The sequence below is a fragment of the Echinops telfairi genome, unplaced genomic scaffold (genome assembly GCF_000313985.2).
Source record: "Echinops telfairi isolate 266 unplaced genomic scaffold, ASM31398v2 ScPeMD7_18;HRSCAF=68, whole genome shotgun sequence".
NCBI lineage: Eukaryota > Metazoa > Chordata > Mammalia > Afrosoricida > Tenrecidae > Echinops > Echinops telfairi.
In genome coordinates this window covers 94,607,963-94,633,309 of record NW_022103915.1, presented here as the reverse complement: position 1 = coordinate 94,633,309, position 25,347 = coordinate 94,607,963, and the positions used below count along the sequence as shown (strand labels likewise).

General features: G+C 41.7%; 1 pseudogene; it reads right to left on the bottom strand.

Annotated features, from left to right (window-relative positions):
- Window positions 1-17,215, bottom strand: part of LOC101648094 — an 18,778-nt pseudogene extending 1,563 nt beyond the window's left edge.
- Between the last annotated feature and the right edge of the window lie 8,132 nt (window positions 17,216-25,347).

Sequence of the window (25,347 nt, the reverse complement as noted above, 5' to 3'; positions counted from 1 at the left end):
ACACACACACACACACACACACACACAAACACCCAGAAGAAAGCTCAGCTGGGTAGAGCTTTCACAGTAAGCATTTTCCCTGCTAGACAAGCATGGAGCAACTCTCTGAGATAGTGCACCCAATGGCGTCACTTGGGAAGGTTCTCTCTGGTGATATTGACTTTTTTCATAAAAGCAGTTTTGTTTGAACCTCATTTGTGTGTGTGTGTGTGTGTGTGTGTGTGATGGCCAATTTAGGAAAACAGTGTGTGGCTAAGAAATTTTGTTTCCTGCTTGGGAAAAAGGCCACAGAAACGGTTGTGATGTTGAACACAGCTTACAAGGACAGGGCTATGGAAAAAACACAAGTGTGCGACTGGTTCTCTCTTTTCCAAAAAGGTGAAATGTCGATTGATGACAAACCTCATTCTGGAGTCTGTCAACTTCCTGAATGGATGAAAATTTCAACAAAATTCATGCACTTGTGCTCAAAGACCAACGATGGACCACTGAAGAGATGAGGAAGGTATCCAGACTCTTTTGGAGCTTGGTTCAGCGAATTTTACAGGAAGATTTGGGAAGGAGAAGGGTCACTGGGAAATTTGTGTCTTGGATTCTGAGTGATCAGGAAGGAATGTTGAGTGGAAACAAGCCATCCTTTGAAAGAAAAGCTCCAAGGCAACCCAGACTTTTCCCCAAGGTCATTACTGATGAGGAGACATGTTATTACTTATATTCTTACAACCTTGGTAGCAAACATTAATCAAGCCAGTGGAATGAAAAAAGCTCAAGTGAAACCAAAGATCAAGATGATGTTCACTTGTTATTTTTGATGTGAGGGGGTTGTGCATTTGGAGTTTGTTCCACCAGGTCAGCCTATTAATCAAGTGTTCTATTTAGAGGTTCTGAAAAGATTGCTTAACAGTGTGTGACAAAAAAGTCCTGTGAAAAATGGGGGACTGGTTTTGCCACCAGGACAGTGTCCCTGCTCACACAGCCATCTCAGTGCACCAGTTTTGGGCAAAAAACAGCATGCCTCTCTTGCCCTACTCACCTTACTCATCTTGCCTCATTCCATGCAACTTCTTTTTGTTTCTGCAAATGAAGTGGGACGTGAAAAACCTGAAAGGGCAGTGATTTGAGTGCATAGAAGTGGTGAGGAAAAACACGAGGGAGGTCAGCCATCCAACAGATAAGTTTGAAAAATGTTTCCAAGAATGGAATCACAGTTTGACAAATGATTGTCGGGCAAGGTGATGATGGCATATTCCACTGGCTTGACTGCTGTTTGCTTTCAGGGTTCCAACTTAGGCTGCTAACTGCAAGGTCAGCATTTTGAAACCACCAGTCACTCTGTGGGAGAAAGATGGGGCTTTTTAGTCCCATAAAGAATTTTAGTCCCACAAGGGCAGTTCAGTTCTACATTGTCCTATCTGTGTGAGAATTGGCTGCTATGAGTGAACATTGACTCGTTTGCAGTGAGGGTTTTTTTTTTAATCATTTGATCATTCCTCTAGTCAAGGACAACTAGGTTATCTCAAAATTTTCAACATATGACGATATGCACTCATGTTTATTTCAGCACTGTTCACAATAGCAAAAAGATCAACTAAATGTCCTTCACTGGAAAATGGACAAATAAACTATGGTGTACACACATGCACACTGGCATACATGCAAAAATTAAATAATAATGATGGATCTGTGAAACAGCTAGCAACACAGATGAAACCGGAGGACATGTACACGGAGAGAAATAAATCAATCTCAAAAGGACAAATATTGTATGAGATCACTATTATAAAAAGTCAAGAATGGTTTTCACATTAAAAGAAATAGTTTTTGATGGTTACCAAGGGTGCCTTTTATTTTTCCAGTAGAATTTTATTTTCAAGAGCTAAAATAGAAACCTTGATTTTGCTGAAGCATTTATTTTCTTTTTCCAGTGAAGAAAATATAGTCATGCTACCTGTGGGATTAGAATTTCAATTAGCTGAACAACCAGGGAATAACCCTATAACTTGGTCTAGCTATAAGCTTTCTGGAGCTCTCCATGGCTGTCCTGTGCTGCTGTAGGAAATGAAAAAAAGTGTATTTATGCTCTCTGCTAAGTGTTGGACTGGAAACAGCAAGATCAAAGGTTCAAACCTACCGGTCTCCCTGCAGGCTAAAGAGGAAGCTGTCTGCTTCCATAAAGATTTACAGCAGGGGTCCTCTATTTTTTAAACAGGGGGCCAGTTCACTGTCCCTCAGATCCGTTGGAGGGCCGGACTATAGTTTTAAAAAAACCCTATGAATAAATTCCTATGCACACTGCCCATATCTTATTTTGAAGTAAAAAAACAAATGGGGCAAAAACACCCAGCGGGCCAGATAAATGTCCTCAGCGGGTTGCATGTGGCCTGCGGGCCATAGTTTGAGGACCCCTGATTTACAGTATCAGAAACCCTCCATAGGGTGGCTAGGGGTCGGGATGGCTCAGAGGAGGCGGGGTGTTGGGCTTGGTGCTTTCTGATGTCTTTTCTTCAGCATGTCATTGCTCCTTAAAAAGATGTATAGGAACCAATTAGCTCCCAAACTTCTACTTTCATCATATTTTTTAAGGGATGTACATTTTATTGGAAACCTTAAATAGTCTCTAGCCAGAAGACATCTTCAAACAAGGCTCTTGTGTGGCCTACACAGAAAACAAGCTGTTTGGATTGGGGGGTGGGGGGAGAGGAGAGCTCACAGGGGTCAGTTGACTCAAAGGACTCCCTCGTGAATGCTCTTCAGCCAACTTATCAGCTTTGCCACAGCTTCCTCAATAGGTTCCACCTACAGAAGGCCTTCTTGGGGAGATGGCCCATGCTCACGTGCTAAAATCTGCTGAAGGAGAGCTTTGATGGTCTCCTTCAGGGCGCCAGCTTCCCCATGTGGCCAGTGACGACCTCAGCAACCAGGAATGGCTGAGACGAGTATCGCGGGATTTTCCGTGCCTGGGACACAGTCAACCAGTCTTCTTCAGAAAGCTCTTCCACACCCAGGATAGCAAAGAGATCCTGGAGGGATTTGTAGTCCTGCAGGATCTTCTGCACCCCACGGACAACATCATAATGCTCATTGCCAACAATGCTGGGATCCATGATGCCAGAGGTGGATTCCAGAGGATCCACAGCTGGATAGATGCCCAGTCCAGCGATAACATGGGAGCATCCACATGGGCAAAGCAGTGGTAGGAGCAGGGTCAGTTAAGTCATCAGTAGGCACGTAGAAAGCCCGCACAGAGGGGATCGATCCCTTCTTGGTGGTGGTGCTTCTTTACAACATGATTCTCATATCAGTGGCCAGAGTGGGCTGGTAGCCCACAGCCAGAGTAGGCTGGTAACCCACAACCCAGTAAGGTCGACACCTCTGAGCCAGCCCGGGTGAAGTGAAAGATGCTCTTAATAAACCACAGCACATCTTGACCTACTTGGTCTCTGAAGTATTGAGCCAGTGCGGTGCTACCTTGCGGTGCCTGCCTTTGGTGAAAGAGAATGTTGCACCACAGTCTCTGTCCATTTCTGTCAAAGACGTATGCCCAGACCAAACAGGTAGAAGTGCGCAGAGTTCACACTTGAACTTGGCACTCATGAAGTGTCTGCTCTTTCAGCAAGCTGGCCAAAAATGACAAAACCAGTAACCAATTAAGTCAAAGCACAAAGATTTATATAAACACAATGAAATTTACTTTTAGCCTTAATTATATGATTATAGTCCTTGGAGCAGAAGCTAACCTTGTGCCTTCTAATTACATTATATTATTCCTCTGTTCAAGATTCCCCACTATCTTACCAGTATGCTCAAAACCAAAATATGTCAAAGATTATAAAAAATCCTCTTCACTGTCTATGTGAGTTGGCTGTCCATAGGAGTCCTGGTAGCCTAGTGGTTGCTTATATGAAGTTGGGCTGCTGACCACAAGTTGGAAATGATCGGCCACTCCTCAGGAGAAAGACGTGGCTGTCTATAAATGTCAAGAGTTACATTCTCAGAAAACCACACTTGACATTTCTACCCTGTCATAGAGGGCCACTGAACGTTGGAAATGACGTGGCATTGAGTTTGTTTGTTTGTTTTCCAACTCACTTGGAGCCCCTTGGCTTTAGCCATTGAAGTATTCATGCAAGTTCTACTAACTTTAGCAATCACCCAACCTTTGCACTTGCCTTCAGGGTCTGGATCACTTCTCTGCGAGTTTATGCAGGGCTTGCTCCCTCACTTGATTCAGGCCCCTGGCCAAAGTCACCTCCCTTTGAAAGGGCTCATCTGACCATTCTAATATCAATTCTAGGAAGCCTGGCACCAGGAGTCCTGGTGGCACTTCGATGAAACACTCAGTGGCAAAGCACAAGGGCTACAGTTCATATCCACCAGTTTTGGAAATGCCGTGGCAACAGCTCTGCTTTCTATAGGTTGCTGGGTAAGATATTCTCAACTACAGGAGACCCAAGTCCAGGAAGTCGTTTCTGTACTCACTGCACCTACACCACAGCAAGATGTTGTGTTGAAAAGGTGGATGACTGTGTCTGCCTGTTTTTACTGGTTTCTTTCCTAGGATTTCTTTTTAAAACTTAAGTGATTTTCAGCTTGATATCTTGCCACCTGAATTGTTCTAGAGGTGTTCCTGGAGGCGCATCAATTAGCCAAGACTGGCCTAACTATCAAAATATGGCCTGACTACTGGCCTGAATAGCAAACTTAAATATGACTACGCCTTTATTATTTTTAACTTTCAGGGAAGTATTAACTTTTTAATGGGAGTTCTCCTGAGGTATCCCTATCTCAAAACACCTGCGTCAAGTATATGTGGCTCTTTTCTCAAACAGGACACTCATGTGATCACCACCTAGATTAAGTCCAAGACCAGTCTAACCCCTGGAGGCCACCTTTGCTTTCTTCTAGCCACAACCGACCTCAGCTACTTAGACGAGTCTGACCTTGCCTTCCATTAGCATCGCTGGAGTTCACCTGTTTTCCACGTGCCTCGGTGTTAGCCTCTCTTTAAATGCTCTGCTCACAGGTCTGTGCCTGGTTTAGTGCCAGCCTCTCCAAGGCTCTTGAATCCTTTTACATAGAGAGAGAAAAAATCAAGTGCTTTACCAATTTTAATTCTTTGGCAAGTTTGTGGGTACAAATCTGCCAAGTCTCATAGTGACCCTCATTTAGACACAGTTCAAGCAGTGAACCCAGAAAATTGAATGCATGTGACCTGAGCCATAATTTGGCTCAAACATGAATTCTTTAAAGGGACTAGCAACTCTAAAACTTAAAAAAAATTAGCTTTTTAGATATATAATTCATACACAATACAATTCAATGTTTTAAATATAAAGAGTTATGTGATCATCACAATCAAATTTTGGAACATTTTCTTCAGTGTTTACTCAGTACTATTAGCTCCCTATTCCCCCCTAGCCTAGCCTGCTATAACTCTAAGAAACTACTAATCCAGTTACTGTCTCGATCCTGGATTTCATATGAAGAAAATGATAGGAAAAAAAAAAAAGAATAAAACCCAGCAACATTAACAAAATAAAACACAGGAAAACCTCAGTTGAAAAGAAAGCAGAAAATAATAAAAACTAGAACAAATGGAAAATGGGTCAAAAGGGAAAACAAATGATTAGGCATTACATTGTAACCTACAAATTTAAGCTCTAAAACAATCTTTCCCTCCACCCTTGGAGTTAATTAGTTATTATTTTAGGAGCACAGAGGCTGGTGTGCTTCTTCCATGTGAACTTAGCTGTGACTTCTGTTTAAGGTAAGCCTTTGAGACCCAGATGCCAGTCTTTCTGACAACTGGGTACCATATGATTTCTTCATCACGGTGGTAGTTAGAGAATCTGTTGTGAATTTGAGATTTAAGAGTGAAGGGGCGGAGTTTAACCTGTCAATCAGGTCATGGCTTGATGACCTCACTTGGAGGTGCTGGGGAGATAAATAACTGGTTGGAGGCAGAACACAGGCTCACTCCCAGTGAGATGATGCTTGCTGAGAAGACACATGGAGCTATGCTATAGCCCCGGAGTGAAGGAGCCACGTGGATACCCTGGACAGCACTGAGATGCTTCCACTGCCACTGGATCCACAAGACTTTCCACCCACTGGCTTGTGATTGTCCTGTGTTCAGCATTTGTGCATGTGTTGCGTGAGTCTGAAGAGGAATTTACAGATTGGTATTGGACATATGGGCTGATATTGGACTTGATCAGGACTGGGCTGGGATGTTTTCTCAATATTCAATTGCTCTTGTACATAAAGCTCTTTCTTATATAACATATGAGTGTCTATGAATTTGTTTCTTTTGTCAACCCGGAAAGACACAATCACGCTTTGCTACAGCACGCATACCATCAGTGATCTCTTAATGAGGGTGAGTGTTGAGTAGGGCCACGTCATGAGAACTAATTGTTCTTAGATTAGGGCTTACAATTAAGGGCAAGCTCAAAATATATCCATATATCTAAGTTTATATAGGTTCCTGATGCATTTATAGGCATCATTGTCCTTTTAATGGGAAATATTATAAATAATCTCCAATGGGCAAAATGTAATTTTAAAAATAGTATTATAAAACTAGCTATATATAAATTTAGTAATTTAGTATTATAGTATTTATAATACTGTTGAGAAAAAATATAAATGCATAGGACAGTTTTTTATACTAAAATACATGGATCTTTGATGGGTACAATTTAAAAACTTCAGTGACAAGACATTATTGATGTAAATAATAAGGATTTGTGATAGGCCAAAACATTCAATAATGCTCTTGTGAAAATATCAAATAGATAGCAGTCTTATGTTGCACACTCAAAGCATGAGATGCTGAGTCCAAGTCCAATGACATCAAAATCCACAACCTTGGGGATAATAGACATTTGCTTCTTGCCACCCTAGGGTGTTTCAGTCTTATATCCAAGGGGTTATTTGAGTTCCTTCAGTTCACTTAATGTGGTTTCCAAATAGAATCCTTCTGACATAGCCTATGAAGGATGTTGTGTAACCTCACAAGGACAAAATCTAAAGTCCCAGTTACCTATATCACATGGCCTGGGCCACCAAGTGCTAGATAGAAGCTCAGACAAAAATGTCTGATTAGGAATATAAATACAGTGTGTACTCTTCCACTGGGGGGTTTATATGATCAGTAGTATTAAGCTTTTCTCTCAATGGCAGGTTGCCACTTCTGGTTTACCCACCAACAAAAGTGGAATCTTCTCTGAGCCATCCATGTTCTTCCCGCCCACCTCTGAACTTGACTTTCCCTTAAGCTTTACTGAGCATCCTTGTAGGAGTGCCCATTGATTTGGGGTGTAGATGGAACTCTGCTATCTGACGGGGACTGATTGGTCTTTCTCTACCGCCAACATGAGAAACTGGCCCCAGCTGAGGTGAGAGGCCTCCTCTGATGAAGTGGTTTTTAAGATGTGTAAATAAGATAGTGATACGTGGATCGTGAGCCATAGGCAAGCCCAGCATCACCTGTTGCTTGGTAACCGGAATCAGAGGATTACATGACTGGAGAACAGATGCCTGCCTTCGTCTGGGTTTTTATCCTTACAGTAGTGGTCTCGTACAATCTTTGTCCTTTTGTGATTGACTCACTTTGCTCATCATAATGATTTCTAGGTTCATCTGTGCCATGAGGTGCTTTGTGGTTTCATCACGGTTTCTTAGGGATGCGTAGTATTCCATTGTATGTATGTACTAGAGTTTCTTTATCCCTTCCTACTGGTGGGCATTTGGGCCGTTTCCAGCTTCTTGCTATTTTGAACTGTGCTATAATGAACATGGGAGAACACCGTGTCTCTGCCTTCTTCGGAATGTATACCCCGCAGAGGAATTGCTGGACCGAATGAGATTCCTATTCCCAGTTGTTTTAGATAATACCAAATCACTTTCCATAAGAGTTGTACATGTTTACAAGCCCATGAGCACTGTAAAGAGTTCCAGTAACTCTGAACCCTCTCCAGCATTTGTTGTTTTTTGTTTTATTTATTTTGTTTGTTTAATTGGGCTATCATTGTCAGTGTAAGATGATGCCTCATTGTTGTTCTGACTTGCATCTTTTGGACGGCTAGTATTTGTGAACATCTTTCTCATGTATTTGTTCATAGCATGTTTAAAAAATCATATTCTAGAAAACATTATTTAAGTGGAATATTAAGCAAAATAATGAACTATATTCATAACACTAATATGTTAGAAAACACATATATCACACCACAATGCACTTAAACAGATGAAAATTATATGAAAAAACATGATGTGTAGTTTTATGCCATTCCAGGAAAGGAATGAGAGGAAGCATAGGGAGAAAACTATAATGAATTAATGTATTTAAAATATGGTATTAAATTTCAAGAGCATTTTCATGGAAATTACAGCTTTGTTCAGGAGCATCCATTATGGGATTTTAAAAATAAATAAAATGCATGTTGCTGATTCATTTATGATGGCTATACCACAGATAATATTAATAGCTTTATGTCCTTAAATCCTGTCTGTGTACATCTGAATTTTTTCACCCTGATCAATTATTCTAAACCTAGCATCTGTTTCAAAAATATACTGCTTATACTGTACATTTATTTACTCTGTATCTCAAATCTTTGGGCGTGCCGGTGTGTGAATACACAGTTGGATTGTTTGGGTGCCCTGCACAGTGTTGCAGTGGAAGGATAGTTGTCTTGCTAACAGCCTGCACATTTCTTGTATGTGGGGGTGGCAGCAGGGGCAGATGGTCTTAGATTAGGTCATGTTTTAGGTTTACTTCTGTACACAACTCACATGCGCTTTTAATCCAAGCACCTGTAGTACTCAAAAAAAGCTAATACACCACCTGGGATAGGTAATGTGTTTCAATGAAATGATTTGAATCAGCAGTCAAGCTCGAGAAGAGGTTCCTTCAGGTGACCGCGAACAAGCCAGGAAGATCCTGTCTTTAGAGTGGAGGAGTTAGTGGGCATCAGGAAGGATGTGTTAAAACAGATTGCTGGACCTACCTCCCAGCGTTTCTGATTTAGTGGTCTGAGAGCAGGCTCAAACTTGTCTTTCTCTGTGTAGAAAGTTCCCCGGTGATGTTGTGACTGCTGTCCCATGGACCACACTTTGAGAATCACTGAAATAAAACGATGGAGTGGACTCAGGAAATAGCGATCTGGCCTCAGATCACCCACTAAAAGAACCAGTTACTGCGTCTGAGTCAACTGTCAGTCATGGGAGATCTGTGCTGCACCAGCTCTTTCATGGTTGAATTTTCAGTAGATCTCCAGGTCTTTCTTTCAAGGTGCTTCTAAATGGACCTGAGCTTCTAACGTTTTGGTCAGCACCTGAGCATATTAACAGTTTGCATCTCTCCGTAACGCACTGAAGAACTATCTGACCTTCTCTGGCTGCACGATGGAGAAGGAGCTGCACCTGCACATCTGCTCATTGACGATTCCTATGACGCAGACATCAGACCTAGCTCCACCATCCACCCTTCTTTGCCCTATTCTGATACCAACCATCCCTCCCATGACTCAACTTTCCTGCTGATTTCTATAACCCTTTGTAATGGATAATCACAATTATAGGGCTTTCTTGGTTGGGGGTGGGTGTTAACAGGTTGCCACAAGTTAGGAACAGAAAGCATTAGAAGATACAGTTCTATTGTCTGCCATTCTCTTCTCAGCCATGCAGACAGTCATGTCTTTCAGGGCCTTGACTTCCACCATGCTCTGGCAAGTGTCCCAAATCTCTCTTAATGCTGGTCAGTGCCCAAAGGGCACTCTACTCAGTAAGCCAGTGTTCTGAAGGCACTCACATTTATGTGGACTAGAAAGCTTCCCATGCTGTCTCATGCTTTCAGTACAGCTCCGTTGCTCTGGCTCAGTATCTTAGTGCTGTAACCTTTGTCACTTCAGGCAGGGACTTTGAATGTGCTCTGCTGGTGGCTCTTCTTTTTTGAATGTTGCAGGGATTCTCCTGTTCCAGCTTCTGAGAGGGTTTACTTTTATACCAACAGAAGGGCAAAACTGACCACGCTTTTATTTGTGTCACTGGTGGGAGTTACAAAGACTATGGATAGAAGAGCCAACACAAGGAATTTCACTGCTGTGCAGTTATAGGAAGGATTTTGAAAACAGTGGTTCTTGAACCCTATGTAGCTAGTTAGGACCTACTTCTTTTATGGTGTAGTCCCTTTGAACTATGGATATGAGCTTGTTCATTTTGGTTCAACCGCCTTCTGAAAATTCCCAATTATATTCCAGAGATAGTTGCACCTGATCCCCAGGGGATTCTTACAGATCGTTAGAACATATGATTCATTTTCTGAGTTTGTGAAAACATAGATTCCCACTCATCGTATCTGGGGTGTAAATACAAATTCTCAACAGAGGGGGGACCAGAAGGAATCATTTAAAAGACCTGCACCCCACATTCTAATATGGATTTATAAGATGGAGGAGGTGTGTATCAATGATGATATGGATTAGATGCTGTTTTGAGTGAAAAACTTGCAAGGTGGTTCTGGCATTCACTCCTTTTGCTGTTTAGAAGCCACTGGTTTCCCACATCAGTACTGCTTTCTTAGGAGCTTATGCCATCAGCATTTAGAAACATCTTTAGATTGGGGCAGTTATCATGCACTCCACATTTTCTGCGCACCTTCTCTGTATAGATGAAGTAGCCTGGGAACCTATGGGAAGGAGATATGTAAACTGCCCAGTAAGTATATAAGCCCAGGGAGAGAAGACCTGGGTCCAGAGTGCTAAGTACAGAACGCTTTTGTGCTAACTTATGTGCTTGTAACCAATTAACTCCCATATATAAAACTCTTCATAGGAGGGAGTGCGGAGTGGAGATCCAAAGCCCATTAGAAGGCCACTGGAGATCCCCTTGCAGAGGGGTCTCGGGGAGGAGATGAGCCAGTCAGGGTGCGATGTGATGTAACAATGATGAGAAATACAACTTTCCTCTAGTTCCTAAATGGTTCCTCCCCGCTCCCACTACCATGACTTGAATTCGATCTTGCAAGTCTGGCTAGACCAGAGGAGGTACACTGGTACAGATAGGAACTGAAAATACAGGGAATCCAGGACGGATGAGCCCTATAGGACCAGTGGTGTAAGTGGCAAAACAGGGAGGGTAAAGGGAGAATGGGTTGGAAAGAGGGAACCGATTATATGGAACTGTGTGTGACCTCCTCCCTGGGGGACAGACAACCGAAAAGTGGATGAAGGGAGACGTCGGACAGGGCAAGATATGACAAAATACCCATTTATAAACTATCGAGGGCTCATGAGGGAGGGGGAGCGGGGAGAGAGGGGAAAAATGAGGACCTAATGTCGGGGGTTTAAGTGGAGAGAAAATGTTTTGAGAAACGATGTACAAATGCGCTTTACACAATTGATGTGTGTATGGATTGGGATAACAGTTGTATGAGCCCCTAATAAAATGTCAAAAAATAAATAAAAAGAGCAACTCCAAAAAAAAAACAAAAACAAAACTCTTCATAAACCCCCAGTTACCTAGAAAAATGGTCTACAATCTATTCAAGCACACTTTTATTGGTGGAAAAAAACTTTGAGTATGGCCCTCTCTCCAACGTACATTTTTATTTAGTTTTAAAAGTGTTTCAATTCAGTTGCTGTGGATTCAACTCTGACACATGGTGACCCCATGTGTATCTAAATAGAACTCTGCTCCATAGTATTTTGAAAGGCTGATTTTTCATAAATAAGATTGCCAGGCCTTTATTATGAGGTGGCTCAGGGTGAACTCCAAACTTTTGGTTAGCACCCAAGAACATTTATCATTTGTAACATGTAGGGACTAGTACCAGTGTAAGTAAAAAATATTGCTATTAGGAGTCTAGTTCATGGGGAAAAGAAGGCATTCTACTCCCGTAAAGAGTTTCCATCACAGGGAGGTTCACCCCTGTCCTGTAGGAGTCATTATGAGTCAGCATCTGCTCAATTGAAGGTTCTTGTTCAAACACGCACAGATTAATTCCAATAAAACCCCATGCGCATGTCATGTTTAAGCATGTCTCTGCAGTTAGAGGGTGCCTGCAGATAAGCTCTCTAAGCAATATGCTCATCTTAGTCTCCCTGCGCTAGCCCACTGTCTTCCGGTTGATTCCAACTGTAGGACCCTATGCACCGAACAGAATGGCTCCAGAAGGTTTTAAGACTCTAACTCTTTATGGGGGCAGACAGCCTCATTTTTCTCCCATAGACTGACTGGTGGGCTTGAAGCTCTAACCTTGCCGTTCGTGGCTCATCACTCCACCCATTGTCCATACCATCAGGGCTCCTTCCAAAAATAAAACCGAACTCACTGCCATCATGTCGATTCCAACTCATCGTGACCCCAAAGGACAGAGTAGAACCACCCACTGTGAGTTTCTAATGACTTACTTCCAGCTGCTGACCTTGAGGTCGCGGCCCACTGCATGACTGTTGCACCACCAGGGTGCCTTCCAGGGTTTCTTAGAAGGATACTGAAAAGGAAGATCTTGTAAGCAAGATAAATGCCAACATGATATTATAAAATGAATTATAACCAGGAATGAGTCTTAAATTTACCAAAATGATCCGGAGAGCAAGGTCAAATAAAAAACAGTGGTTTCTGATTTGGTTTTTGGTTTCTGAGGTGATCGGATTGACCAGTTAAATTCAAGGCAGGAACGTCAGATCAGAATGTTACAGTCAATCAGTCAAAGGGGAAATCTGAATTGATTTTCTCAAAGGATACAGGATGATCACAGGGTCTTCCATGAAGAAATTTAAAGAAAATTGAAAATTGCATCGCTGAGAAAAGGGCTAGGAAATTTGCGCTGAGGCATCTTTTTCTATCATGATATTGCACATGTTCATTTTTCAAAGGCATCAAAGGGGGTTCTATGTGAATTTCATAGGGAAATCTTCCCCCATCCACCCTTGCTGGGATGCTTCTCTTTCAGATATCTTTTCTTCCCCAAATGCAAAGAACATTTAAAAGGAACATGATTTTGAGTTACTTGAGGATACCCAAACTGCTGCTTTGATGTGGTTTAATCAAAGAGAACAGAGTTCTAGGGGGGGAAGTTAGAGAGATGGGAACAGTGCCTCCGGAAGTGGATAGACCTAGATGAAGTCTATGTCAACAAACAATAGCTTTTTGTTTTCCATTTTATTGGGGACTCTTACAACTCTTGGCACAATCCATTCATCACTTGCATCAGGCGAATTTCTACATATGTTGCCTTCATTCTTTTCTAGACATTTAGTTTCCATTGAGCCCTTGGTATCAGCTCCTGTTTTTTTCCTCTTCCTCCCTCTCCTCACCCCGCAAGCCCCTTGATAGATTGTACATTGTAATTATTTTCATCTCTCACACCTACCGCTGTCTCCCTTCCCCCATGTTTCCTATTGTTCTTCCCCCTGGAGAGGGATGTATGGTTATGTGTCGATCATTGTGATCAGTTCCCGCTGTGGCTGTGTAGTAGGTGTGAAAGTCAGATAAAGCAAGCCCTCCAACTTGTCCTTCTTTTTGAGGAGTTATCTGCTAATTCTGGGCTCCTTCCCTCTCCATATGAAATTTGTGGTCAGTTTTTCCAATTCTTTGAAGAAGGTTGATGGTATTTGAATCAGAATAGCATTAAACTTATACAGTGCCTTGGGTAGGATAGATATCTTTACTATATTCAGTCTTCCCATTCATGAGCATGGGATATTCCTCCATTTGTGGAGGTCACTATTGGTTTCCTAGGTAGGGTCTTGTAGTTTTCCTTGTATAGTTCTTTTGTTTTTTAGTTAAATAAATCCCTAGATAGTTCAATTTATTCTTGACTTTTGTGAAGGGCACTGCTTTCTTGATCTTCTCTTCAATGGTCTTTTCTGATTGCAGCAAACCAATCAACTCTGTTGATCTTGTATCCTGCCACTCTCCCATATTCCTCTATTGCTGTCAATACTCCGGTTGAGGAGCTTTTGGAATTTTCAATGTACAGAATCATGTCTTCTGCAAACAATGATAATTTCACCTCCTCCTCTCCCAGTTGGATACCTTTGGTGTCCTTCCATTGTCTTATGTTATTAGTTAGGACCTCTGGTACGATACTGAATAGAAGTGGGGACAAGGGACATCCTTGTCTGGCTCCCCTTTTCAGTGGGATTGATTTTGTCTTTTCTCCATTGACTATGAGGTTAGCTGTTGGCTTTTCTCAGATAGCTTGTATTAACTTGAGGAGTTGACCTTCCATTCCTATCCTCTTGAATGTTTTAATTAGGAATGGGTGTTGGATGTTGTCAAATGCTTTTTCTGCATCTATAGATACTATAATGTGGTTCTTATACTTTTTCTTATCAATGTGATATTTAATATTGATGGATTTTTGGATGTTGAACTATTCCTGCATCCCTAGGATGAACCCTACCTGATCCTGATAGATGATGTGTTTTAAATACTTTTGTATTCTATTGGCCAATATCTTGTTGAAGATTTTTGCATCTATGTTCATTAGAGATATTGGTCTATAGTTCTCTATTCCTGTGGGATCCTTGCCCTGTTTGGGTATCAAGGTTATACTGGCTTCATAAAATGAGTTTGGGAGTTTTCCATCCTTTCCTACACTCTGGAATACTTCATGGAGGATTGGTGTCAGCTCTTCCCTGAATGCTTTTTAGAAGTCTCCGGTGAAGCCGTCTGGTCTGGGAGCTTTTTTGGTTGGTAGCTTCTTGATAACATATCTATTTCTTCTTTTGTTATGGGTTTGTTTAGGTTCTTGACCTCTATCTGGGATGGTCTAGGAAGGGATTGTTTTTCCAAGTATCTGTCCATGTCTTCCACATTGTTGAATTCATTTGAGTACAGACTTTCATAGTACTCTGTGATTATCCTTTTAATCCCATTAGGGTCTGTTGTGATCCCCCTGTTTCATTCCGCATCCTGGCTATTATTGTTTGCTCTTTCCTTTCTTTGGTTAGGTTTCCCAACGGTCTTTCAATTCTGTTGATCCATTCAAAGAACCAGCTTTTTACTGCATTAATCTTCTGCATGTTCTTTTGTCTTCCCAGTGGTTCAACTCTGCCCTGATTTTTATTATTTCTTTTCCTTTGCTATTGGAGGGGTTGTTCCGTTGACTCCGATCTAGTTGCTGGGGGTTTTGTGAGAGCGAATCTGTCATAAGTCTTTCTTCCTTTTTCATATATGCTTCTATTGCTACCAAACTAGCTCTGATGACTGCTTTCACCATACCCCATAGGTTTTGATACATTGTATTCTCATAAGCTTCTAGAAACTTTCTGATCTCCTCCGCGCTCGTGTCGCAGAAGGTCATTATTCATCCTGCAATTGTTTGCCCTTGTTTTTTTGTTGTCCTTTGATTGATCTCCAGCTTTATGACATGGTGATCCAAGAAAGACGTCCGTGTAATCTCTATGTGTTTGAATTTACTCAGGCTTCACTTTTGTCCCACAAGTGGTCTATTTTCAAAAATGAGCCATGCGGACTTGAGAAGAATGTGATTATTTTTGCATTTGGATGGAAAGCTCAAAATATGTCTATCAGATCTAATTGCCTAATTGTAGTGTATAGCTCTATAGTCTCCTTGCTGAGCTTCCTTCCCAATGATTTATCTTTCTCTGAAAGCGGTGTATTAAAGTTACCTACTATATTATTGTTGAATCTGTGATATCTTTTTTCATGTTTGGAAAAGCTTCTTTGACAAATTTTGTAGGTCTCTCATTTGGCGCATATATATTTATTATGCTCACTGGTTCCTGGAAAAGTGATCCTTTGAGCATTATATAGTGCCTCTCCTTATCTCTTTTTGTGGATTGAACCTTGATCACAATTTTGTCTGAGATTAGGATTGTGACTCCTGGATTTTTTGAGTTGCCCTTTGCCTGGTATATCTTCCACCAGCCTTTTATTAATTTACTCTTGTCTGCAAGCTTAAGATGTGTTTCCTGCAGGCAATAGATCGATGGGTTATGTTTTCCAAGCCAGTCTGCAATGCTTTTTATTTTAGTGTAGGTGTTAAGGCCGTTGACATTTAGAGTTATCACAATCTGTCATTGCTGACATCTTGTGCCTTTTGTTTTGGGCATTTTCCTATCACCCTTCTTATCACTGTGCAGTGTCTTTGTGTGTGTGTGTGGGGGTGCTTCTTTATTGCCTTCTTTTCCCTCTGAGGCCATGTTATCTTGGTAATTGTTATCAGCTCATTGGTGTCTGGTTGGAGTTGCGCTGTGTGGTGTTCTCCTGTTTGTGCTTGGTGGATGTTGGTCTTCTGGCCGTCGTGAGTCAGCAAGGATCTTCCACAGGGTTGGGTGTCTTGCAGCATATTCTTTCAGATTTTCCTTGTCCTGGAAGACCCTTATCTTTCCTTCTATCTTCATAGATAATTTGGCAGGGTAAAGGATTCCAGGGGAGGCGTTTTTTTCTTTCAGTTTTTGGAAGATGTTAGTCCACTCCCTCCTCCTCTTCATGGTTTCTGGTGATAGGTCTGAGCATATTCTTACCTGAGAGCCATTGTGTGTGACTGTCTTCCTTTCTCTTGCTGCTCTTAGGATTTTATCTTTTTCCTCAAAGTTGGATAGTTTAATTATTATATGCGTTGGTGAGTTCTTCCTGGGGTTTAGTCTAATTGGTGTCCTCTCTGATTCCTGTATGAGTGACTAATTCTTATTCATTAGTGGGGGAAGTTTTCTTCCACAAATTCTCTTGTTAGTTTAGCTGTTGACTTCTTCACTGTGTCTTGTTCCAGTTGGCCAATATTTCGGATGTCGTACCTATTCATAGCATCTGTCATTGATCTCAGGTTTTCTTCCACCTCTTTTATTATCTTTAATTGTCTTTCTCATTTGCTGAGGTCTGCTTGCTTGTCTTTGAGATCACTGATACGGTTTTCAGCCTCCTGTAGTCTGTTCATGAGATTTGTAATCTTGTGTGAAGTTTCTGCTACTTCATCCAATAGCTCCTGTATTTCGCTTTGGTGCATGGACTTCATCCCCTCTATTGTGGACTTCATCTTCTCTATCGTTGCATCCTTAGCTTGTGTAGCTTCCCTTATCTCCTGTATTACTCTAAGCAGCCTTCTGAAAATTTCTTTTTGTGGCAGATCCATGTCAGGTTCTTCTGTGAGTGTTGTTACCTCTGCTGTTGTGGCTTGTCTTGGGAGTGATGTGGTATATTGTTGTTTATGTGATGATTTTGAAGAGCTGGGCGCCATATTTCTGGGAGACCAAGAGCCCCTGGGTTCTTTCTCTGTGTGACTGGCAATGGTGTTTTCAAGGCCTGCCTGTGGCCTACTATGGAGGTGGGTCAGGCTGATGTGTAGTCAGGTGCTGTGGTGACTCATAGGTCAAGAGCGAAGCTAAGTTGTGAACACCAGTGGGAACAGCTGTGGGGAACTCAATTTAACTGGTGTAAAGCTCCTGGTACAGTGATAGAGCTGTAGGGGCCAAAAGGTGGGTGGTGACCCTGTTTAGGGCTTAAGGTGGTGTGACCAGTGTGAGCTGGGGAGCTCCCAGAACCGGGTTTCTGGTCCCCTGGATTCTGAAGCTAGGCTAGATTTGAGGGAAGGATGCTCTCTGGACCAGAGATGTACTCTCCACTGTACCACTCGCTGTGTGGGCTGGGAGGGGAGGGGGAACCAATGATCCCTGAGCTTGGATAGACCCAGGTAGCCTATCCAAGGTCCTGGTGGCTGGGTGCTCACCAGACGGGCCTGCAAGCACCCAGTCTGCGACTCCCAACAGCTCCACCTGAGGGAGCACATGGAGGGCTTGCAAGGCCCAGGTCCATGGCTCCAACTTGTCCTGGCTCAGACTGAGGTAGGGCGTCGCTCAGTGTGCTGTGCTAGGAAGTGTGGGGGCTGCCAGAAGCTGCAGTGCTTTGGAAATGGTGGGCAGGAAGTGTGGGCACCACTCCGTGTAGACAGGGAGAGGTCAGGGCTGCGATGAGCTGAGGTGCCCTGGAAGTGGCGGTGCTATGCCCCAATGACATGGTAGATCTGACTGCACAGGGAGTGAAAGTGACCCAGGTACTGGTGCTTAGTGCCCCCAGCCGCAAGCTATCAAACTTGCTGTGGGTTAGGTCCTGGATCCCTGGGTGGCTGCAAGGAGGGACCAGAGCTTGCAGGAGGAATTGCTGCCTAGCCTTGTGGAGGGAGGGAACCATGGGAAATGGGCGCAGCTACCCTGGGTGGGAGTCACTAGTGGACAGTTGCTATGTGGTGGTCAGGTCCTGCCTTGGGGTGCTCTGCACAATAGCTTTCCAGTTCCTGGGGCAGCGACCAGGTCAGTAGATGGGGGTGGGTGGCACTGGCTGGTGGTGACTGAGGGACACAGAAGTTGCCCAGCTAGCAGGAAATCCCTGGTATATGGACCCAGGTCTCGCGGGCTTGGAACAAAGCTGGTGTGGGGCAGGGCCACCTTCCGGACAGGGAGGGCTCCTCATGGGAATTTTTCCACTCACCAGAACACTTTCACTTGACCTCCCAGACACCAGACTCACTGGAGCTCCCCATATAGGTTGCTTACCTGGACGCCATCTTGAAGTCTCCTCAAACACAACTTTATGTTTTGATATTTTTATTTAATAAAGGTTTCTGTGATTCTGTAGCAGTAGTTTGAGTAACCCTTACATGCAGATTATATATACTATCCAGTCTCTGCATTTATTATTATAAATTATAAATACATCTAAAATATTTACAGCTACAACTGTAAAACGATTAAATAAAGCTAAATATTATTTTGATGTCCCCCTCCCCACCCCCCTAATTTCCAATGGCTAATGACTTCTTTGGAGGCCCAGGTGCTGAGAATAAAGTTGTAGCTCTTCAAGCCTGAGAGAGAAGGTTCATTTCTCTCTATGGCTGACTCCCAGTGTCTTTATGGTAATTCCCTGCATGGATCAAACCATTCCCTCTCCTTGGCTCATGCTGGTTTCTTTATGTAGACGATTATTTTCTTTTCCACTTTGGTTTCGTCTCTAACACACCTCTGCCTTAGATGAGCATTTTCACCAGACAGTGTGTCTTTTCATCTCCTCTCTCATGAGATCCATGAGGATATTGAGTTTATTCAAAGCTTGGCTTTGTTTGCAGTCGAGCCCATTGAATGTAACAAAGCAGATAATTTGAGTCATCCTCAGCTCCACCATTAACCAGGTACAAATATTAGATGAATTTGAAGAGGAATGAAATGATCAAATATGGAGGAAGTGGTAGTGATGGTAATTATGTAGGAGTGATAGTGGTGGTTGTGATATGTTTGTACTTTTATTCTCTCTTCAATTATACTTTTATGTTAATTGTGGACATTTTATAACTTAGTGAAATAGATATTTCTTGTAGCAATTGTTTTTTACGTGCTGTTGAGTTGATTCTGTCTCACCACAACACTATTTACAACAGAACAAAACGCTACCGAGTCTTTCACCATCCTCGCAATTCTTATGCTGGAGCCCATGGTCACAGCCACTATTTTAAATCATTGTGTTGAGCATCTTCCTCATTTGTTGTTGTCTCTTTTTTCACCCGTGCTCTCCCAGGGACAAGTCTCTCCTAATATCTTTAAAATATGTGAGATAAAGTCTCTTCTTGTTGCTTCTGAGGAGCATGCTGATGAATGCTCTGATGAACAAGACAGACTTGTTCCCTTTCACCCCACAGTGCATGGTATATTCATTATTCTTTCCCAGCGCTATAATTCAAACGCACCAATTCTGCTTCAGTCTTCCACATACATTGTACAGCTTCCACATGCATATGAAGTGATTGAAAATTCCATGGCTTGAGTCAAGTGTCCCTTAGTCTTCAAAGTGACATGTTTGCTCTGTAACACTTTAAAAGGTCTTGTGCAGTAGATATTCCCAATGCAATACATTTTTAAGTTCTGAGCATTGACTGGGGATTTAAGTGAAATGAAATCCTTGAAAACTTCAATCGTCTCTCCCATTGCCATGATGTTGTCTATTGGACTCGTTGGGAAGCTTTTTATTTTTTTTACATTAAGGTGCAACCCACATTGGAGTTTTTATTCTTTGATCTTCATCTGTAAGTGCTTCGTGTCTTCTTCACTTGGAGCAAGTAAGGTGGTATCACCTGCATATCACAGGCTGTTGATGATTCTTCCTTCAATTCTTAAGCCATATTTTTCTTCATATAGTCACTTCTTGGATTACTTGCTCAGCATAAGGAGTGACTATGTGCGCTGAGAGGAAACTACCCTGAAAAACACCTTTGCTGCTTTTAGACCATTCAATATACCTTTCTTTGGTTTGAACAGGAGTAATAACAATGTCTCATACATAGGATAACCTTTATAGATACTAGCAAATGGATTCATGTTGAATAGCATTTTAGTGACTAGTTATTCATACCTGGAATTTACTCTGGAGGAGTAATAATGACAATAATAATTCCTTACATTTATATTGCCTTTTATCATTTTATAAGTAGTTTAAATCTGGAACATCCACATTTCTAAATACATTTTCTTACAGCGGCTGACAGGGGAACTGTGTTATTTGCATTAATCCCTTTTATAAATTAAAACTAGGTTCCTAAAAGCATTAGTTAAGTATTGTACAAAGAAAGATCACATTTACATAAGTTTTGAAAACACTGAGTTAAAAAATTAGACCTGTCTCCTAATGGTAGGATTATGAATTACGAATATCAAAAGAAAGTATAGCCAGGCTATCTTTTCCAAACTTTTGTCAGTATGGGAGATCTCATTTTTCAAGAAAATCATGAAGCTAATCAAATTCCACAACACAGTGGGAATCCCTGATTGAATGCATCCTTGACTTTCTCTTAGAAGGCACACATTTGGGACTCAATGAATCAAATGGGAGAAAGATGACTTGGAATCAACTCATTGGAAGTGAGCGTGGCTTTGCTTTTAGGTATCAAATGAAAGGAGTCCTACTGGTGTTGTGGTTACACATTGGACACCTAACTGTAAGGTCTGTAGTTCAAAACCACTAGCTGCTCTTTAGGAGAAAGACAAGGCTTTATACTCCCATAAAAAGTTACAGTCTTTCTGCACCTCGTGGTCAGACATCAAAGAACTAAAAATCAGATCAGTGGGTGCCCACCTTCCTGATATGATCACTGAAAAAAAAGGTGTACATAAGCAAAGGTGGTGAAGAAAGCTGATGGTGCATGGCTATCAAAAGATATGGCCTTTGGGGTCTTAAAGGCTGGAAGATAAACAAGCGGCCAACTAGCTCAGCTGCAACAAAGCCCACATGGAAGAAGCACACCAGTATGTGTGACCATGAGCAGTCGAAGGGATCGGGTGTCAGGCATCAAGGAACAAGACATCATGTCATTGTAAAGGTGGGTGAGTGCAGAGTGGAGACTCAGAGCCCATCGGTTGGCAACTGAACACCCCCCTGCTGAGGGGTTTTGGGGAGGAGACGAGCTACTCAGGGTGCAGGGTAGCAACGATGAAACATATAACTTTCCTCTAGTTCTTTAATGCTTCCTCCCCCCCAATATCATGATCCCAATTCTGCCTTGCAAATCTGGCTAGACCAGAGGATGTACATTGGTACAGATAGCAACTTGAAACACGGAACCCAGGATAGATGACTTCTTCAGGACCAGCGGTGAGAGGGGCGAGGCCTGAAGGGTTAAGGGAATGCAGGGTAGAAGGAGGGAACCAATTACAAAAATCTAAGTATAGCCTCCTCCCTGGGGAATGGATAGCAGAGAAGAGGGCGGAGGGAGACATCAGACAGGGTAACTTATGACAAATCTATAATAATTTATGAATCATGAATGGTTCAGGAGGGAGGGGGGAGGGGGGACGGAGGGGGAAAATGAGCAAACGATACTGAGGGCTAAAGTGGAGAGCAAATGTTTTGAGATTGATGAGGGCAACGGGTGTACATAGGTGCCTGACTCAGTGGATGTATGTATGGACTGTGATAAGAAATGTACGAGCCCTCAATAAAATAATTTTTAAAAAATTATATGTATCTATATGGAAGTAAATGGAAATGAAATGATTTGCCATTTGTAGTACTCTCATACCTAAAATGACTAACAAATTCTTGTTGAAAATATAACTAAAGTTAAAAATAAACAAACAAAAAAAGAGTTACAGTCTTGAAAACACACAGGGGCAGTTCTATCCCATTCTATAGGGTTACTATGAATTAGAATCAACTCCATGACAGTGAAGTTGTGTGTGCGTGTGTGTAACAAGGAATTCTTGTGATGCAATGGTTAATGTGCTTGACTGCTAACCAAAAGGTCAGTAGTTTGAATCAACCATACAATGTTGGAGGAAGATGTGACAGCATGCTTTCATAAGGATTTACAATTTTGGAAAACCCATTGGGTTACTATGAGTTATATTCTACTCCAAGGCTGTGGGTCTGGATGAATCAAATCAGTATCACTTGCTAATATTGTATGTAATAACTTATCATATGTATTAACTATCAAATCTTGGAGTCACTGGATGGTGCAAATGGTTAATTTGGTGAGTGCAACTTCTAATGAAGAGGTTGGAGGCTGCAAGTCTGCCCAGAGATGCCGCAAAAGAATGATCTGAAGATCTACTTTGGAAGCAACAGTCTGAAGCATCAGCTATTTGCAAATGCTATGGAGAATGAGTCTACTCAGAGGATAGTTCGACTCTGATATATATGGATCTCCATAAGTCAGAATCAGATCACAACCCCCCATCCTTTTTTTAATCCTAGCCTTTGCTATTTTAACACTTTAAGTCAATACTCTACTGATAGCAACTCATGCCCACTAAATGAAGTCCTGTTCCTTTAATTGTGAACAAGATTAATGTGATCTATAGGATTTTCACTGGGCGGACTTTAGAAATATAAGACCAGGCTTTTCTTCCTAGTCCTCCTTACGTGTGGAAGCACCACTGGAATTTGTACAGTATTGAAGCTATCTATATCACCTTTCTCTGAGAAACTCAAAGATATTTTTAGATTATCCTACTGATCACTTTCTGATTTGCTTGTGATTGTATTATGAACAAATAGTGCACGATAAAGGAGGAAAATGCTGTGTTTCAATACTATTCCATGTGTCCTTCCACTTAGCATACATGTAGCATCATTCTTAGCATAATGCATCCTGTTTAATCTTTTTAACTGTTCAAAAAGACACGGAGAAAATACTATGTCATGATATTCAGGCCTTGGATTAAGTTCCTGACTTTTTGATCTGAGAAAGGAGCATTCAAAGTTGCCGGAAACTGAGGACACGGGTTAAGTCCTATGCTAGAACTTGAAGTTCATGGACATGTACTGGATTGACGTGCGTGTCATTTGTATGTCAGACTTTGAGAAGAACCCCCAGGAAGACATCTTGTCCAGTACCATCACTCAAGTCCAAGACTCAGGTGTTTTCAGCCCTTTTTAGGGCTCTTCCGGGAGATTCCACAGGCATCAACATCCCTTTTGGTTTATCCATTCTCCATAACTGAGTTGTCTTTAAGAATAATTCTTGTATGGATTTTAATAATCTCATCTCCTTTTGCCTTTTTCTTTGTACCCTCTTCTCCTCTTCCTCCCCTGCCTCTTCTTTCTCTGTTTCTTTCTCTCTCCTCTTGGCGCATCACTCCCTTTCTTGCTTTCATCTTGCTTTTCAACTGCTGTGTTTTCTTGTTCTTACCTGTCCCCCGGTCTTCTCCACGTGTGTTCTCTTCACAGGCAGGCCTGTTGAAGAGCAGCAAACAGGTCCTCCAGGTTCCAGAATGGAGTTTAGGATCCTTGCTTTCGTACTCACTTCATGCCTGTTTGGCAGGCATGAAGAAATATTATTCGACTACAATGGGCATTTGTTTCATTGACAAGGATAATTGATAAAACCTAGGAGTTAAGCTGGGACCTCACCAGGCTTTCCTCAATGGTGAGAAGAACTTCCACCTACCCAAACCCTAAGAAATTGAACCACTCGATACATGCTCCACATTGAAATTGTATGTGGTCTGACAAAAACACGTAGTAAAATAAAGCAACAACCATGCAATCACCATAGCTTTACAGCCAGTTAGAACTTAATAAAGTGTTGAGGGAGGGATGGTGGAATTTTAAAATCACTCATTGTGTGTCTTTTGGTGTGTCAGGTGAGAGGTGGCTTCACTGGGCACATGGCGTTTACAGATTCGGATGGGCATCTCCTTCTTTGTTGAGCAGCGAACCTTGGCTCCGTTTGCGGCAAATATGACAATGGGCTGTGCAAATGTAGGTCTGAAATGCAGCTCCGTGGGGGTTAACCATGCAAGCTTATAGGAGACAGCATCAGTTTCAGGTCAAAGTGCTGTTCTTAAATGATCAGTGTAGAACAGGGAAAAAAGGCATTGGAGTGACCTTGCTGAGGGTCTAAAACTGCTCCCCAGCCTTTTCTGCATGATTAAGTGAGCAGAATCTTAGATTAGCTAAAAGCAGTGCAGAAACATAATGAGTTCACTTATTTTGGAGCATTTAATAACAGTTATAGACAGTTATGTGATCAGGTGGAGTTATGACTTATTCATTCTTTCATTGCTATTAAAATTACTGCATTTGAGGTTTTTAAAGTCATTGAAATAAAAAAAAGTCTGATTTATGTTAGGAGAATTTAGCTTGCCCTTTGGTCTCTCAGTTTTTAAATGATATAATTAGACTTTTTAAAGACCATTCTAAAAGCATTATTAGCATTTTGTATAGCAGAAAGTAAATGCATGTTTTGCGGATAGTTTAATTTTAAAAGGGATAATAATACTTGATTCAGACAGTGATATTCATAGGTTATTAAGGAAATATTTTTTGTATGAAATTTCTCAAAAGGCAATTGTATAATTTTCGTAATAGACTACACAGAATATGTGTGGATTTTGCAATGTGTGCATACAGATACTCTTTTCCTAATTCACTCTTTAATTTCAGTTTGAATGGACATTACAAAGACATGGAAATAATACAACACAGCTTTCCTCCCATTTGGGAAGGCAAGGATGGGCAGAGAAAGTACCAGAGGATGTATTAACTCATGACCTTTACTATATTTCCTCCGAAATTACAGAGCCATCTATCAGCCTGGGGGGAAAAAGCCTGCTTTAATCACAACAGAGATTTGCAGGTGGTTTGAATTAGCAGTAAACAACAATCACTAATAAAGCATTTTGGAGGCATACAGAAATGTCACGAATGTGTTAATATTTTCACCCGATTCTACTCTTAAACTTTTCATGCTCATTTCATTGTATGCAAATACTGTCCCCTGCCCAAATGGTTGCAAATTAAACCTTGTTGCACTATCGAGTGAGTTATTGCAAAAATGCATAAAAGACAGAGAGTAAACATGTCTCACCATAAGACTGTGAAATA